The 18,671-nt window shown below is 42.9% G+C and overlaps 1 protein-coding gene across 1 annotated transcript in view; it reads right to left on the bottom strand.

Moving 5' to 3' along the window:
• elmo1 (engulfment and cell motility 1 (ced-12 homolog, C. elegans)) overlaps nt 1-17,572 on the bottom strand; it is a 119,204-nt gene extending 101,632 nt beyond the window's left edge. Inside the window, exon 1 of the mRNA XM_073463397.1 lies at nt 17,480-17,572. The gene's annotated coding sequence lies outside the window, so the exon portion shown is untranslated. The remainder of the gene's footprint in view (nt 1-17,479) is intronic.
• Nucleotides 17,573-18,671: the final 1,099 nt, after the last annotated feature.

The raw sequence follows: 18,671 nt of genomic DNA on the forward strand, positions 1-18,671 counted from the left end.
GCTCAAGTGTCTTTCGATTCCACCAAAGAGCTGAAATGTAAAAATCTCACTTCCTCAGAGTGCTAAAATTATACCCCAGACAGCAGGGGAAAAAGCACCAGACAAAAGGCTATTATGGAAAAGATGCGCACACAGCCACAAGTGTATATGTAAGCGAAAGACAACAGACGTAAAACTGCCTTTTATACTCCCCTCTGCGGGGCCTCTCATTCATAAAACAGACAGCGGTTATCAAGTCCCAGCTAACCGAATACCGCTCGTGAGGGATCTTCCATCCCTTAACTGGATTAGCACAGTTCACGAGGAAGATAATGATGGTACGTCTTCTGTGTGCTAATTGAAAACCAAACGGGCAGGTGCTGTGGGAAGTTACTGGCGCACGCCCACGAACACACAAACAGAGCAGAGCACTCGGCCGACCAGGCGTGAGTTTGTGTGTATAAATCCCAGAATAGAGTAGTGGAGCTTACGCAAGAACAATACTGCAGCTAAAGGCTTAGTTTCACTCATTTTGACGGAGAAAATAGAACTTTTCTGCCCAAAAGCACTGGCAGTACGGCAGAATACGATTATTGGAAATGTTATATATATTTAATGGGGTCTATCTTGTTAAACATGCTGCTTTTCAAGTTGAATTGCCATGAATGGGGTGATGTGATGCAGGGTGAACAGTGCCTGCAGAATGTTTACACCATATGTCAGTTACATGCTCCCGCCCACGTCTGTCTGTTGTTGTCTTGTTGTTGGGTTTGTCAGCAGGATCGCACAAAAATTACTGAACAGATTTCCACGAAACTTGGATGGAGGATGGGTCTCAGCCCAAAATAGACCCCATAAACTTTTTGGTGCAGATCCAGATATGTTTTCTCTGTTTTCCACATTGAGAGATAGGGCATTTTTATATAAATAATCAGATGTATTTAGGTGGCTGGTATCTACTGGATTTAAATATGTTTTATTTGACATTGTATTAGACTTTATTGAATTAAAGGGGACTGTTGGGCCTTGGTGGACGTATGTGCTCTACTGAGTGCTGCTCTTGTTTACTCTATATTGTTTTTTTCTAATTTTGGATGAGTCATTTTTAAATTGAGCCTTAGGATTTCATTGTATAGATCGCTGGTGTTTCCCCTTCAGGTGACAATAAAACTTGAATACTGCCACTGATTGACCAATAATTCTGTCAAGAATCCTACAATTATGACCTGCAACAGTTTGACATATGTAAAGGCTTTCGATACTTCTGCAGTTCATTTGAGATTATTATTTATAGTCTTATTTACCCCACAAGTATACAGTATATAAGTAGAAAAACACAGGTGTGTTCGCTGTATGAGTGCTGTCAAAGAATCATTTATATAATTTACTTAAACATGAAGATATAGGGCCCAGGTTTAAAAATACCTGAATTCCCCTTAAATGTACCTGTATCCCCACCAATCAAGATAGAAAATCAAAGTCAAATCTAGTAGGCACAGCTATTGATCCAGCACTGATTGATGCTTGTTGAGGAGGCTGCAGCATCACTCCCATACAAACATGTTTTAATACTCTGCTTGGAATATAAATTTGTGCCTGAGAGGATTTTTTTCCCACACAAATAAAGTTAACTCTCCCCAGTTTAAACATTCTCACAAGTGCATCTACTTCTTCTCCCTCGTTAAAAACACGAATCTATGAATATGTAAATAATCTTCATTTCAAAACTCCAGGAGAAAACAAGATATCTTCTGTTCCACAGCGAATGCGTGCTGGAGGTTTTCAAGTTTCCTCATCACAATTCTGCAATTTACATATTGGATCACGACTGAAGTCCAAACTAGTGAAGTCTTGCCTGTACCTACACATCATTGACAGAGATTTAAGGAGAGCACAGAGAAACTCTCCCTCCTTTTGCAGACGAACAAAAACAGCCTTCTTGTGTAATTCTAGTGAAAGTCAAACACTCGAGTGATGCAACAATAAGCAAAACACTTTTGAGTTGAGAGAAACTTTAAATCTAACTGTGAAATAGTGCGGTCCAGCAAATTAAGTAAACATCATATTTGGCTTCATTATCGAACAGAATCCGCCCTGGAAACACAAACAAAGATGATGTATTATAATCACTGATTTGATTAAAGGGTCTGGTAGATTTGAGTTATCCACCAACCGTTGTTGCCTGCTGAACAAAAAGCGATACACTGAGCAATTTCTTATTATAGAGTAAGGCAAAAAGCATCACAGTGATGACTACAGTCTTAGTGCGGTTTAAAACTAAAAGGCTACTGGTTCACTGATGACTAGAAAGCTTTTTCAGACCTGCTTTGTTACATTATAGGAGCTTAACTCCCTCTGCTCACAGCGCTGGCAGGGTTGGCATGTGCTCCATCGAGTTAAATGGGATGTGAAGGATCGGGCGTCCCGGGTCAGAGAATTTCCATTGCAAATGATTGCTGAGCCACCAAGGCCCTGCTTTCATTTTGTCCGGCGTTTACACAAACATACACAACCAGGATTGCTTTCAGACGATGACGACACATACAGTCACACACACACTCACACACACACACACAGGAAGACATAGTGTATATTCAGCCAAAGCGTTTGCATTGCAGTGCAGATTTTCCCATGAAACTCTAATGCACAGACGGTTTCTGATGCATTTAGAGCCTTGTGAGAACAGGGTTGACACAGTCTGAGGAGGTCTACACAAACACTGAAAACAGCTGCGACAGCACTGTTCCTGCATGCTATGTGTCAGAATTGAGATTACATTTTTCTCTCACTGTTCTTCCGAATGTCGAGATAAGCTCCCATTTTCAATGACTTCTCTGTAAAGTTATGTGTAAATATGCAGTGTTTCCCTGCACTGCTGAAAAAATGGCAAAATATTGCTTGCAAATATGAACTGTCATCATCAACTTTGAATTTTTTGTTGGTGGAAGCTAATTTGTTTCATCTTCCGAGACCAGCAAGTTTTCTTTGATTCTGACTCTTTTTTAGTTTTGTGTTTTTCATCTCTTTCTCACACACATCGCTTTCATTTTTGCTACTAGCTGTGCTGCCTGTACAAAGCTTGTCATGCAGTGCAACACAATTTTGTCATTATCTAAATTAGGGAAACATTAGGAGTTCTTGATGTGATGCAATGGAGCTCCATGCAAATACTGCAGAATATTTTTCAGGTAAACATGAGACAGCATGAAGAATAGAAGTAGAGATGAATCATGCAGCCCTGGTGTGTTACAGTTCTGTCATTATTATTAGTAGGGATGCACGATAGGGATGTTTTTTTTTTTGCTGATAACAATAACATATTTTCCTGCTTCTTATGGCAGATATCGATAAAATAACTGATAATTTCACATTTTTGCAAGATGGAAGATTTATCACCCCATTATTCTTCTTTCTTTCTTTCATTATTTTCTTCTTTTTCTGTGTGTTGCAAACAGCCACCCACTGTATCGGAGTTTGTAAAAGCTGCACTTTTTAAATCAGTGAAGGCAATTTGGCTTGGTATTATTGTCTCTATTTATCAGCCAGAATTCCAGCGTTACCAATAAATAACCAATAATATAAATTTCCCATTACCGAGCCTTATTGGTCCAATATATATCGTATCTGGGCTAACTTTAAGTACTCAGAGTTGATTAAGTCAGCTGATGCTAAGAGTTTTAATGTGGTGGGTGTCAAAAATATCAATATATTCATACGTATCAAATCCGAATATCTGAACAGTTTCAACACTCATTTTCTGCAGAATCAATACACCAGTGCCAGCTGCACTTTCTAAAAATCAAAATTTTGATGCCCTGTGTTCCGCCAATTTGAATTTGAACATTGTATTGGATATCGATATTTTTCAAGATGTTTTATTGAAGTTAAAAATTCCAGTATGTTATCAGCAACACTAAATTGCACACACTGCTTCAGAGTCAGACTTATTGCCTTTTAACATTAAAAATAAGAAAATATTGGTGGTGATTTGTGAGGATTTTTTCTGTGAAGATGAAAAAAAATAGGATGTATTTTTTATGATATTCTTTGAATAAAAAATCTCAAATGTTTTCAGAATGTTTGCTTGTATGTGACCTGAAAAAACTTGTCTTTATTATTATTATTATTATTTGAATGTTCCCAACATAAAAAGTCATCTGAAGATCTATGATTGCTCTTTGCCTGCCTGCTGATGAATGCACGTTACTCCACAACACTGCAGCTCTTCTTTCCATCTGTCTTTTGGAATCACACGACACATTTACAGCATGTGACATTTCTGTGCCATTGATAATGTGCTCTGCCACAAGCTGCTGCTGCTGCAGTGTTGCACACGTCATATACATCTCTTAATGGAAACATGCTCTCCACTTAGCTAAATTCAATAGCTCCGAGGATTACCATCTTTACTGAAGCATGTAATAACCAAAAGGTCATGTCATCATCATAACTCAACAAACCATAATCCGCCGCTGCCTCTTTAATGGCTTTTAAACTGTGTCAAGGCCCGAGTCTCTGCCACCAGTCACATTTTTAATGAACATGCCCTCCGTTAAACTGCCAGTCTGCCAGTCATTCTGCCCAGCTTTGAATGCCGTGGCACTCTATCCCCTGTTGGCTTGCACTAGCCTAGATCGAGATGTGCGAAGAGCCCCAGAACATTTGGGATTGATTTGTGGCTATTTTTACTTGTCCTACTTGAACTAAATGGTTCAGATACTCAGAGGAAGAAGTCAGCCACTGAAAAGGCTTATTGAACTATAAAAAAAATAATAAAATAAATTACTGGAAAGCTAAATGGTGGTGAAAGAGTGGATGCTTTAGTGGAGAGCTTTCGGAGAAAAAGAGCACCTTTTAATAGAGAGGAGTAAGCTACAGAGTACATCCCCCATCCATTGGTCTATTATTTAAAGGCCACTGGCATTCTGAGGAGGGAAAATTAACGTGCTGGGACAGACAGGGACAGACAGGGACAGACAGACAGACACACACACACACACACACACACACACACACACACACACACACACACACACACACACACACACACACACACACACACACACACACACACGCCAGACAGGTTTAATAAAAGAAAGGTGGAATAAGCTGTCTCAAGTGACCTTGCACCTCGATAATACTCCACACACGCCGTCGCAGCATTTCTTCCAGAAGCCGCACAGGACTCCTGCAACACACACTCCTCTCTGCCTGAGCAAAAATTACTCCCCTTATTAAACCATAACTCAGCAGAGAACACAGGCCCCCTCAACAACACTCATTACATAAGCATATAGCGAACAGGCTACTGTTCAACATTGCTGGCGCTACAATTATGTTAGCAGCTGATGACTATCATCACAAGTGTAATAAGCGCTCTACAGGACCACTGACATTACAGAAGATGGTTATGGGCTCGCTTGTGGAAATCTCCTGCAGCCATTGCCAGTCACACAAACATGCTGAGTAGAGGGCTAATGTAAAGCTAGACTGTGTATCGGGTCTAGGTGCCGTGAAAGGATTCAGTCACTTCACAGATCTGTCATCGACTCGCTGTGACTGGCACAAGTGAGTGGGAACAAAGGAGTCACTGTGGCTGTCACACTCACTCCTCGTTACACTCACCCTTTGCTCTGCCAGCTGTCTCTCCGGCCTCTCCCACAGCCTCAGAGCCCCCACCCCCCAGCTGTGGCTATACATCAAGCTACCCTTAACTCCAACGTGCACATGCAAACACGCCGTGTCTTGGGTGGCTTCGGGGGCCTGGCTTCACCAAAAGCGCTCTCTTCCTCCCCTGCTGGGTGCTCTTTGCCTATCTGCCATACTGACTGACTGACTGCACTGTTGGAGGCACGATGTTATTTATCACCACCACCAACGGCTCATCAGTATCACGCCACTGCACACAGCAACAACACATGAGCTCACGCTTGCTACGATTTTCAAAATATTTTCCATTTCATTCTGTCTTTCTTGCCCTCTGGAGTCTCACAGATGCTTGTTATTGTTCTCCTTGCCCAGCCTCCTCTTCATGCATGCCACACCCTTCCACCACCATGCCCTCCCCTCTCCTGACAGATGCCCCGTGCCCAATCTCAGGGCTCACCCATTCATTTTCTAACCCCTAAACTCTGCCCTCAGCCTCCCACTCTCCACAGTCTTCCTTTTTTTCATTTACCCCCACGTCTTTTTTTTTTTTTTTAACCATATGCTACACTCATGCCCTCCCCGGCCTATGTTTGCCTGTCTGGTCAGTCACGAGCCAGCGTCGCTGCCAGCTCGGCCTCCACCCTAGCAGTGTGGTGACTGGCTCGCGGCTGAAACACTTTCATCCCTCCTGCGTGCCTAAAGCAGAGTCCCATGAAGCCTTTCATTGGGGTTTTGCTAGTGGCTGCCTTATTTTTATCAAGTTATAGTAAAACTGTGGGTGGGGGCTTCGCTTGTGGGACAGAGGCTGCAACATGAGTTGAAATGAGGCTGACGTGGGGCTATTTATGGACTGGAGCATAGGATTCAAAGAACTTCATTTTTGCCTTTTATGGGTTAACTGCATGTAACCCACATTGAGGGAGAAAGTGGGGGGCGGGAAGAAAGAAGAGAAAGGAAAACACAAGCAGAGGGCATTCCTCAGGCCAGGCTTTCATTGCTGTGGGTACGATGTCATTGGATGATGTAATCTGTGCACAGCAGCCCCCCATACATCTATTCACTGAGGACATGGAAACAGACATCAGACACGACATGTTTCACTTGTCAGCCTGGCCTGTAATTGATTCGGAAAAACATTAACGACTAACCGCATTACATCGGGTCGCAGGGTTGTGCCTGCATGTCTTGACCTTTCTCTTAACTCTTACTGTCAACAGGAAATGGATTGGCTAACATGCAGATATTGGCAGGAAGTGGCTCACCTTACACCTCCAGTTCAGGATAGGCGTGTCTATCTGAACTAAAATCTACTTCTGAAACCCGCTGCTGTGTATGTGAGAAACTTTCATGCCTAAAGACTGTCATGCATCCGGTAGCTCTTCAGCTATTGTAAAAAATGCCATTGGTATTTCCTGTGCCTTTCTTCCACCGCACTGTCTGGGCTGGGCCATGCAGCCACACAAGTTGGACATGCACACACACACACACACAAAAATACAAACACAGAGTGTTAAGCTTCGCCTCCAGACAACAAAAGAACAGACGCAGCAACAAGCCCTGAAGGCAACATTAAACCCAGCTAGTCCTCCATTACAATACCTCTCTTCTCTCAATAGAGAACCACGCTGAGCCCAGCTGAGCTGAGCTGTACCATGATATTCTCCTGCTTTAACATAGCTGGGGATAAGATAAGGGAGTGGGCACACTGACAATGTGGAACATCCACAGGAAATGGAAAACACTGATGTGTGGCCAGCACAGACCAGCCAGGGTGACACGGGGTAACTAAGGCAGGTGGTTTACAGATGGGGAATCCAGTCAGGCCACAGACAGCAACAGAATCCTGAGCTGAACACAATGATACCAGTCTGAGAGACAACAAAACACTCCTTGATGCTTGCTCTCAGATGGCTGGGAAAACCTGTGTCTATAGACACAACAACAAAGCTGCCAGGAATGACAAGAAGCAAAAATACTGATAAGCAAGCACACAATAGGGAGAAGAAAACTCAAAACAGGCTGTCCTTTGGGTGTTTTCACAACAGAAAGGCACTAGTTTTTACTACGGTGTGTCATCAGGAAGAAAAGAGACACATAAAGGTTTGATGAAGTGTCTGTATGCGTTTATGAGAGTCCAGTTATATGTCTGACATCCCTAATAAGGCAAACAGTCTGGGAAATGAACAGAAACACATTTAAACGCTCTATTTTTCATGACTTAAAACATTGTGGGCACCAGACTCTGATTGTAATGCATTACATTTAATCGGGATTACATAATGCAAAAACATGTTACGACAATCAGCCCAGGTAACTATTGAATTGAAGCATAATTACATAATAGTTACAAAGGAAAAAACAAAAAAAATTAATCCTTTAAATTATAACCAATGCTCTATTAAAAAAGTATCCAACTCCTTGTAAAGGAAATGTGAGTTCTCTGGTTCAGCTTCACCTGTTCCTCTTGCATACCTCCTAAACAAGTGCCCTAAAAGAAGCCTTCTTCACGCAGTGGTTGTTTTCTAGCCACAGATCACATTTACTTGTTGCTAACAGGTGATGAAAAGCAGCGTCAGGGTGTGAGGGTGATTACAGCTTGTTTGTACAGGCTGGTTGGAGCCAACAGAAACTCACTTCAGGCTGTTGCTGAGCTCCAAAGTAGCAGCTGGATGAACGAGCAGTGGAGCCAGGTCGATCTATTCCAGATGCCCTTTCGAGCACTGCTGTCAACGTGTGGGCAGCGAGGGCAGGCAACTGGACAATATGCATATGCTGTTGTTCAGTTGGAGAAGTGAAGGCTGGAGAGGAGGCAGAAACAGAAATTGACAGATAAGAATTCAAGACATAAATGAGACATGAAAGAAAGGGGCACTGGCTGGTACAGTCTGATACGGGAGATGTGAGGACACAGAGTCTGGGAGCAAAAGTTAGAGCAAGAGCGAGAGGGAGATATCAAAGTGTCTTGTTGGTTCCCGAATGTCCTTCTGTGTTGTGATTTATTCAGACACACTCCGAGGCAGCCCCGACATAAAGCAACACACCTTCAATCCAAGGCTTGCAGTTCCCCAGCCTGAAAGAACGAGCGAGCTGGTGACCTTGGCATGTTGTGAGAGGCCCTCCACTCCTCCTCAGTCTCCTTTCTCTCTAGAGGAATCCTCGACTAGTCTAATGGAAATCACTGCTGCGGCATGTTAACATTGCGGAGGCCCGCACGGTCGTGACAGAATGGGTGCAAATCCTTAATCTCAGTCCATACATTAATTATGCAACACATTTAGCTGTGTTTTATTGCGTGCCGAGACGTTCAGTGGGAATGATCCCCCAATCCTTCCTGCCTTTAATGCACAACAACCAAAATTCCACAGATTTGAACAAAATCTTTATTTCATAGTTGTTGTGGAGGTTTTATATCTGGTCTAGGCCTGCAACTAATATTTATTTTCATTATTGTTTAAAGGGTGAATCCACAATTTTACACATTAAAGTGTGTTTACAGGGCTAGGGGAGTATGACTGCATATGTGAATAAAGTAAAGTAAAGCCTTCTGTGGCTCCAGAGGAAGCTGCGTATAATCAAAAAAATTGCCTCCAGTGATGTCATCCAGTGGCTGTTGCATTGTGGATAATGTAGGCACCAGGTTTTGACAAGCAGTCCACTGGTCTAGCATTGCACTCCTATAACACTGTTGAACTCATTATGCGCAGGTTAAACACAAATGATCAAAATCGACACAGCAGAACCAGAGATATCGCCTTTTTGTTAGTTTTCAAACTCAGTTCCTACGTTACCCAGAATGCAACTTAGTCACTGAGTGACATCACTGGCAGCAATTTATTAGATTACATACATCTTCCTCTGGAGCCACAAAATGCTTTATACTACATTTTTTTTTTTTTTTTACATATACTACTTCCGAAGACCTGTACACACTTAAATAAATATAAAATTGGTGGAATTGCCCTTTAATCTACTGATCAATGGGTTTAGCGAATAAAATTGTGAAAAATGCTCATCACAGTCCAAAGTAACGTCTTCAAATTGCTTATTTCGTCCAACCATCAGTCCAAAACCCAAAGAATTTAAGACATTTTTGTTAACAAATGACTGTTTTGATGTGTCAATCAACTAACAGATTAATCACTGCAGCTCTAATCTCATCTTTCTTAGGACTCACACAGCAGCTGCCATCTAACAACTGCACCTCAGTCTGTCCTCAAGTCCTATTTACTCTAAAAGAACTTGAAATGAACAAGCTTGCTGCCGCCATAAGCAAACAAGTGGGGAAAGCAACAAAAGGAACCACTATCTTTAAATGTGTTTGTGTAGTGAAGCATAGCGAGGCGGCGACACCATCAAAGACTACACAAACAGGTACACACTATCAGCGTCTTCTGAGCATGTACTGTACTGTTTTTCTGCTTCCCTTTCAGTTACTGCAAGGAATGAATTAAGCCTTAACAGAGTCGTTTTCTACCCCATCTGTACATTTAAGAACATTGGGACTCGATGATCATCAAAGACATACAGAGACAGCAAGACAACAAGGAAGAGACAAACAGGGAGAGCATATTGGGTAAAAATAAGACACAAATAAGTTTCTAGGTTTCTTAGAAACAGTGTCACCCCCCTCCACCTTTTCATATCCTGCAAAACAACAGGCTAGGTTTTATTTCCGGTCCACCTCACTGAACCTCCAGTCATCCGTGTGCTGTCCACTGTCATCAAGTAACGGCGTTGACAAGATCACCGTTGTGTGTGTGCGCCTGTGTGACACACAGAGACAACATGGGGCCATCCTCTGTTTCAACATAGTGACTCATGGCTCACAAACACACACACACACACACACACACACACACACACATCTATGTATACAGAGAAAGATACAGACAAGATCAGTCCTTTACTTGGGGAAAAACTCCCTTTAATCTCACCCTCCACTGTCTCTTTGTGTCCAACTGTCAAAAACATTCGTCAACACTGAGGCACTTTCGTGGCCTGACATGCTGTTTATTTCTTCATATACTGCTTGTATTTTATCAGTAATGAGTTCAGTTCAATTTAGGTTCCTTGTCATCCACATTTTTACCATCAGTATATTATAACATGAGGGTAAGTCTTTCAAGCAATGTCTGCAGCATTTAGAGAAAGGGCACATAAAGGGCTCCAAAAGTCAGCCAGCGAGCCCTCAGGCACTTGCTGATTTTGCAGAGGGACAGGCCTGAGCCCTTGAGGACTTATCCGGACTTCACTTCACATAAAGTACCCTTAACTTTCATCTCTGTAACAGCCTGACACACACTGTACTGGAGGTAATACCTTTGGCTGGCTGTTCCACGAATACTCCACTGATTTAGGAATGCAATCCTACAACACTGTCAGACTGACAGCAGACAATAATGCAGCAAAACCACAGCTATCGTCATTCCATGCATTCTTCTATCTTGTCAAAACCTGGTACCTACATCACCCACAATGCAACATAATCACCAAAGGTTGTTTTGGTTTTGGTCATAATAACTAATAGACCATATTCACATGGCAGCCATTTTCACGATTGGGGTGGGAAGCTCGAATGCTGGGATAATGTTATGCTGCTTTCGTCATACAAAACTAAGAAATCTCACAAAATGTCATCATTTCACCACTTCCCAATTGATCAGCAGCTGAAAAGATGATGGGTAGTGAAAATCTGGAGGGTCATCGGGCCGTTAAACAACATATTGATAACCCATTAGCTAACATTAGCATTCAACCACGTCCTAGCTGACAGATTTTCACTATCTGTTGCCGGACAATCAGGAAGTGGTGCATCACTTGAGGCAGCTTATCAGACTCCATTCAGCTAAATCTGGAGCTACAAACCATTTGTTCAAATGTTTTTTCTGCAGTCAGTGGTACACCCCCATACATTGGTTTAGTTCCCCTTTAAATCATTTACATCAGTTTTAGGATGGAGCTAAACATAATGTGCAAGAAACTGTTCTCTTTTTGTGTGAACTCCACTTTGCTCTGTTAGTTAGAAGCAGAGTGGTGAATCTAATTTCCCAGTTTGGTTGTTCCCTGTTTTTTCAGCTGTATGTACTGCAGCAGATGTGCAGGTTATTTTTTGTTCTGCTAATACAAACAGAAAAATTTGTGACTTTTGAAATGTATTTCCCAGCAAGCAAGCAAGCTTTATAAATAACAGCATAAAATGCTCGAGGGGACAGGACACCTTGACACCTCCTGCCTGCCGTTATAATCTGATGCATTTGGGTGTAAGTTACTGTTCGGTTCACACTCAGTTCACAAACTTTCTTTGCGATACACAGTGTGAAAAGTTGCAAATAACACTGCGGCTGTGATCAACACACAAACACAGAGTTCAGAAAAATCCCTGTGCACCCCAGAGCTAAGATCAAACAGAAAACTCATTACCACATCAGACAAAAGCATCCATGAACTAATAGGTCAACATTTCTGTAGAAACTAAAAAAGTCAAGTGCACACTTTGAGAAGAGTCGGTACAGAAAACCAGGGCACCTCCCCTGACTCACACTCACTGAAGACTGTAGTGAGCGAGACTGTTGGGTAAGTGCACATTGTGGGGCCTGAAGGTATTCACGCTCACACCTATGATCCCTTAAATTTCTCATTTTGTCCCCTTGAGATCGATGAAATGATTCTCTGATCAAGCATTGATAGACCACCTGATCAAATCTCCATGGAGAGGGAGGAGAAAATAAAGGCAAGTGGATGTATGGGTGGATTCATGAGTCATGGATCAAGAGATGCAGAGATGTACAGATGGATGGAGTGATGGACAGGAAAGGCAGCATGACAGCAACCATCCATGTATGAACGGCAAACATAGAGATCAAGCAATGACCCATACTCTTACACACCACTTGAAAGGCTGAGACACACAAACACACACACACACATTTATACAGCTATAATTAGGTTGCAGCTATAGAAAATGTGTTTAGCACCTGTATTGGCCTGAAACGCCAGCATACTGTGGAGAAAACTAAAAACTGACACAGCAACGCAGCGCTGAAAATCTGCAAATTTCTGCAACGCATGTGCACACACGCCATAAATCATACACTGTGTGATGTTAACACCACTTACACAGGCACAATCCCACTACAACAGCTGTACGTGGTCTAGCAGAACCTAACACCTGCTCACAACTTGGCAATCCCGACAAAGTACCCAGACTCTAAAAACGTAAAGTAGGTTCAAGCCCCTCACACAGCTGGAGTGGGGATCTACTGGTTAGACCGAGAGACTATCTAACCATTTATCCTGCTGGGTCACTAGGCTCAGAGGCTGAGAGGTTCTTAGCCCAGAGATGCTAAATACCACAAACACACACACACACAGAGCAAGAGAGCTGGCTAACCTCTCGCTTAATATTTACAGAGCTCTGCGGCAGTACCACAGCTGGAATGCAGCGGGCAGAGCGAGCACACAGAGGGAGCCGTATCAGTTTCTGGGTCATCTAGGGCTGCTTCGCTCCGCATAAAGTCTAGACTTGGGCTGAAAAACACGCCTGCGGATGCTCTCCACTTAAACTAGATGCATAATATATTCTAAGAATGGCTGGACTGTGCCTGAGGGCCAATACATAGGCTACACAGTTATAGAAGCACAGGGTCAAAATGCACCCATGAGTGTATTCCCTTATGCAACTGCTGCTGAGAGATCACAGTTTGTCATCGAAAAATTTAAAATAAGTTTCTCTTATTTATTGCATTTTATTTTTTGCACAAATCAAACAGATGCCTGGCTTTGAATTTAGCCCGGGGCGACAATCAGTATACTAAAGAGCATAACATGGCAGCCGTACCTATGAGATCTCTCCTCACCCACCTATGTCTGTCTGGCTGTCTGGCACCTTCCCCATCGCACCTTCAGTACCTACCTGCTGTTTTAATTAACTTCATACCACAGGGAGCAATTATGCAAGGCAACATTCATCTCATTTGGAACTGCAAATTAATCTAACCTCAAGCTGCAGAAGGACAGGCACACCAGTGTGTACTGCAACCAAGGATACCAGAGTGCATTAAAGTCGTTTTTTTTTTTCTTTCTATAGGCATTCTCAATGGCTGTGAGCACCAAAAGACATGAAAAGCAGCAAGGAGATGACAGGAAACTTTGGGCCCTGAAGTTTTTGGTGTTGCTTTAATGCAGCTTTTAGGAGAGGGGGAAACGAGTTCATTAAGATGGACAGATAGCAGGCTGGGCATCCATCAAGGAGAAAACAATTTGCATACCTCCGTTTTCCTCGGGGAGCAAGAACAGAGAGGGAGTAAGTAGGTGGGGGGGGCTGTGCTGTGCTGTGCTGTGCTGTGCTGCGATGAGAAGAAAAGTGCAAGAGATAGCTAGAGAGATAGAGAGGATAGGGGGATAGAGAGAAGCTAAAATGAGCGAGACAGTAAGAAAGCATGCGTGAGAAAGCGAGTGTAAAAGAAGCTAATGAGAGAATGATAACAAGCTGCATGGGGAGGTGGGGAAGGGGCCGCTGACACTCGAGATGAGAGGGAAACAGCTCAGAAAGCGGCAAGGTTGCACCTCAGGAGGTGGTGAGAGGCTGCCAAACACAGTAGGTAGTGTCAAACAGATGCACACCAGGATCTCGCATGTGATGCAACTCAATAAGCGAGGCCAGGCACCCATCGTCTACCCAAAAAAACGACTCCATCTCTGCCTCTTAATCGGATTTCCTGGATTAAGTTTCACTGTTTAAAACAATACACCAGAGTGCTCAAGTTTAATTACATCGGTTATGACTTATGGCTGTATTTTACCTTCTCACTTTTCATTTACTCTCCATTTCTAATCGCTGACTTTTAAGAGTGTGTCGGGATGAAGAAATATTTATCAGGGCGAGCCAGCTAACAAGAAGCGGAGGTTTGCTGTGGCTAATAAAACTCGTTTTCGCATGTGTGTGTGTGCATTCTTTTTGACATATAGGTCCCTCAGGTGGCTGTAAAACTGAAATATAAGGCTTCTGGCACGCTTCACTTCTAAACTGGACAGCTACTGGCCAAAGCTGTGCTCGCACTGAACTTCATACCAGTTTAAATGGGAGAGAGAGGGTTCCAGTTAGCGGTTTGTTGAAAATTGCGTTCCTTGACTGCTCAAAGCCGTGCCAGACCTAAACCTAAAACCAAACATCAATCTCTAACCCACTGTCAACCACAGTTACATAGACAGGGAGCAGCACATTTAGGCCAAAACCTCACAATGCAGCAGAGGCTCTCGGAGAGTGCAAGTATGTACAAACTTTTACATGAAATAACTCAAAGAACAACCAGACATCAACCTCCAACTTTCTACTTCGCTGATACACCCAGAATGGCTCTTGAAACCATAATTGCCACCCCCGACATCGCTCGTCGCCGAGCTCTTGAGAACTGCCCCTATGTGCTGTATATCCGTGTCTGAGACATGGCTGCACATGTCACTGCACTACTGTATCCAGGCTATGTTTGCATGTGTTTCTTGTCGAGCTGACACGATAACGCCGGCATTCGTGCGGCTCCATCACAACAGGGACATCTTTGGTGGCTAACAGGGCATGTAAATGGGCTCTCACTCCATCAGAAGCCGCCTGGAGGGCCAGAGGGACCGAGAGAGGACGGCAGGCAGCGTAGCCCCGGGGCTACACTACGACTGGCGTGAGGAGGAGAGATCTGAGGCACGTTGTGTGCCAGAGTACCAATGCTGTAATGGTGTATTATGGTTACTGAGTGATCACTGTGAAAAGACAGAGGAATTGTTTCTCAAAGATGCATCTGTGGATGTCCAGGGGCCCTTTAAGGACCACTGTGGGACCAAAGACATAAGGTCTGACATTGCTTCACAGCTAGATCAGACAGACTCAAGAACCCTTTTGACTGAACATGTGAATCTATACAAGACAAGGCAAGACATGGATCTTTTTTTGTATGTTTTTTCAAGTTTACATTCAGGTTTTATGAATTTTCTGCTTGTTTGTTTACTCAGTTTCACATTATTTCATTTGCGGCTCAAAAATGACTCCGCTGATTGGTGGGAAACTACGCCTGTAACAGCTCCTGGGTTATTGTGGCAATAAATTCAGCATTACGCCAATTTGTAATCCTATTTGCATTGCATTGTTTAATTTCCAGACAAAACATGTTTTTTTTTTGTTTGTTTTCAAATTAGCTTATCTGCTCCACAATCTCTCTATGTGTCCCCTGGTAACTGAAGAAGTGCCCCCTTGTTGAGAAAAGGCTGATTTACAATATTAATATATCAGGGCTTCAGTTTGTTGTTCAGAACAGCAAAATCTCGAAAGCAAAAGGCTATTCAGGGCAAAATCTTTTAAAACAGAGGGCCAATACGGTCTTGTGCATTGGTTGCATACTTGAGAATCAGTGGTTGCAAACTATTTCTGAAGGGTAGTGCAGCAATGATCAGGAGGACAAGGGGCTGCGACTAAAGATTACTTTCATTGTTGATTAATCTGCTGACTAGTTCGGGTACTTGAGTATTTTCTTCTTCTACGACTTTACACTTACATTTATTTGATTACTTTATTTACTTTGCAGATTCAAGTTATACAGTGTTTTATTGTGACAGGTAACCAATCAAATATTGTTGTGGGCGGGACATTGTGTGAGAGGATGCTGCATCAAAAGCCAAAGTAGCACATTTTTAAATTAGTTTATTTTAAATCAGACAAATGTTGAATATCAGCCCAGGCCGATTACTGGTCTATCCCCAGATAATAGGTCTATCAAATGTCAGAAAATGGTGAATAATGTCGATCAGTGTTTCCCAAAGATCCAAGATGACGTCCTCACACGTCTTGTTTTGTCCACAACCCAAAGATATCCAGAGTGCTGTCATAGAGGAGTAAAGAAAGCAGAGAATATTCACATTTAAGTAGCTGGAATTCTGACTTCTTTTTCTTAAAGAAATACTCAAACCGATGAACTGATTACCAAAATAGCTGGAAGACTGAACAATCTAAAGATATGCAGTATGTGTTGAGAGGTCGCAGGTGGTCATTGCCTTGTTTTCAAGGGGTCACATGAAAACTTCTGGGCACCCCCCACATGTAAAGGTTTATAAAGAGGGAAGGTATTTTTAAGTTCTCGCCCTCAGATAAGTGGATCCAATGCATCTTGGTATCCGTCTTCCTCTCTCATCTGAAGGGAGGACAGCACAGAGCTCCAGCATTGCTTTTTTTTCCTTTTTAACTGTTGAGCCCCCTCTCTCCTAGTCACAGGCCCATGGTGTGGCTGGAGTTACACACCGCACACCGTTAAAGCAGCTCTTTAATTAGCAGTGAGAGGGGGGGGGGGCAAATAGGGAGGCATCTGTAAACGCACCACTTTTTTTGGCATCAAGCGAACAGCATGCACTGAACAAACAGAAAGCCGGGGAGCAGCAGCAGCAGCCTCTTGCAGCAAAACACACAACTTGCAGCTTTTTATCACGCAAAACACAACTAAAAAAGACAAAGCGGGGAATGAATTAGCAGGCATGATGTATTCACTGCAGTTCAATGTGTCTGTGTGTGTGGAAGAGTGAGCTGCGATGCCTCCATCAAGAGATGCATGTCAATAAAGAGAGAGAACAGCGCCCAAAAGCCGCTAAAAGGGGCCACTTCACCAAAGTCTGAAGACATAAAGAGGGGAGGGACACACGCAGTATCACCTCGGGTACAATAGACTGTGACAGAGGCTCCACGAGACGCGGGCGAACACCAGAAACACCGACAACACTACGCACAAAAAACGCCAAACAAGTGAAGCGACAAGCAGCCGGCTGGCAGCACCGACGCGCCTGCGAGGAGAAGAAGAAGAAGAAGAGGTTCACAAACCTGACGGAGCGAGGACACTTCTTCTTCTTCTACTGGAGCGCTGATGTCCGGAGTTAGTGTGTGTGTTGTGAGTGTGAGTGTGTGTGTGTGTGTGTGTCACTCAGCGCTGTTTCCTCTCCCTCTCTCACTCCCTCTCTGCCGGAGAGATAGTGCTGATGTTTCCACTTCCTCTTTTCTTCTGCCGTCTGCTGGCTGGCTCCATGATACCAGACAGAGGGGAGCTGCTGCTGCTGCTGCTGCTGCTGCTCACTGACTCACTGCTTCAACCAGTGGATGGTGATATTAAATGTGATGTAAAGAAAAATAAAATCATTAGGATATTTTTATTTTAGCAGCTCTCGAGTTGAAAAAAAAAATCCTTGATATATGAATTTAAAGGAGAAGTTCACCCAAACAATGAAAATTCAGTCATCATCTGATCGCCCTCATGCTGATTGAAAGTCGGATGAAGTTTCAAAAAACATTTCTGGAGCTTCACAGCAAAACAGCGTCGCAGCGTTCTCCTAAACAACTGAAGCAGATGGGGACTTGTTTTCAAATGTGAAAAAAACGACCAAAAACAGACATGAAACACTCCAAACAGCTCATATGCTGTCTTGAAAAGCCCCAAGATCCCAGACTGATTTGAAAAAATAAGATATTTAAACCCTTTTTTAACCTTTAAATCTTCATTGTAGCTGCTAAGCTAATAGCGTTAGCTTTGTGGGTGCAGAAACACGATCACGCCTCGAGGGTGTGAATAACATCTTTTCCAATCAGTTTTGGATCTTAGGACTTCACAGGATGTTTTCCTGTGAAGCTCCAGAAATGTTTTGTGGACTACAAAGCTTCACCTGACTTTCAATCAGCATGAGGGTGAGTAGATGATGACTGAAGTTATATTTTTGGGTGAACTTATCCTTTAAGGGTGACAAGAGTGATGTCACTCAGCCCCTGGTGTTTAACCTGTACATGCACATGAAGAGGAAGCACACTGACACATCGTGGTTGATTAAGAGGACTCAAGTGTGTTTTTTTTAGAGCTGCAACGATAAGTCAATTAGTCATTCATTGATCACAAGAAGATTAATTGCCAACTATTTTGAGAACTGATTAACTGTTTAATTCATTTTTCAAGCAAAAATGTCAAACATTTTCTGGTTCCAGCTTCTTAAATGTAATAATTTCTTGCTTTTCTTTGTCTTTTATGATA

This window comes from Pagrus major, chromosome 3, assembly GCF_040436345.1.
Source record: "Pagrus major chromosome 3, Pma_NU_1.0".
NCBI classification, from domain to species: Eukaryota; Metazoa; Chordata; class Actinopteri; order Spariformes; family Sparidae; genus Pagrus; species Pagrus major.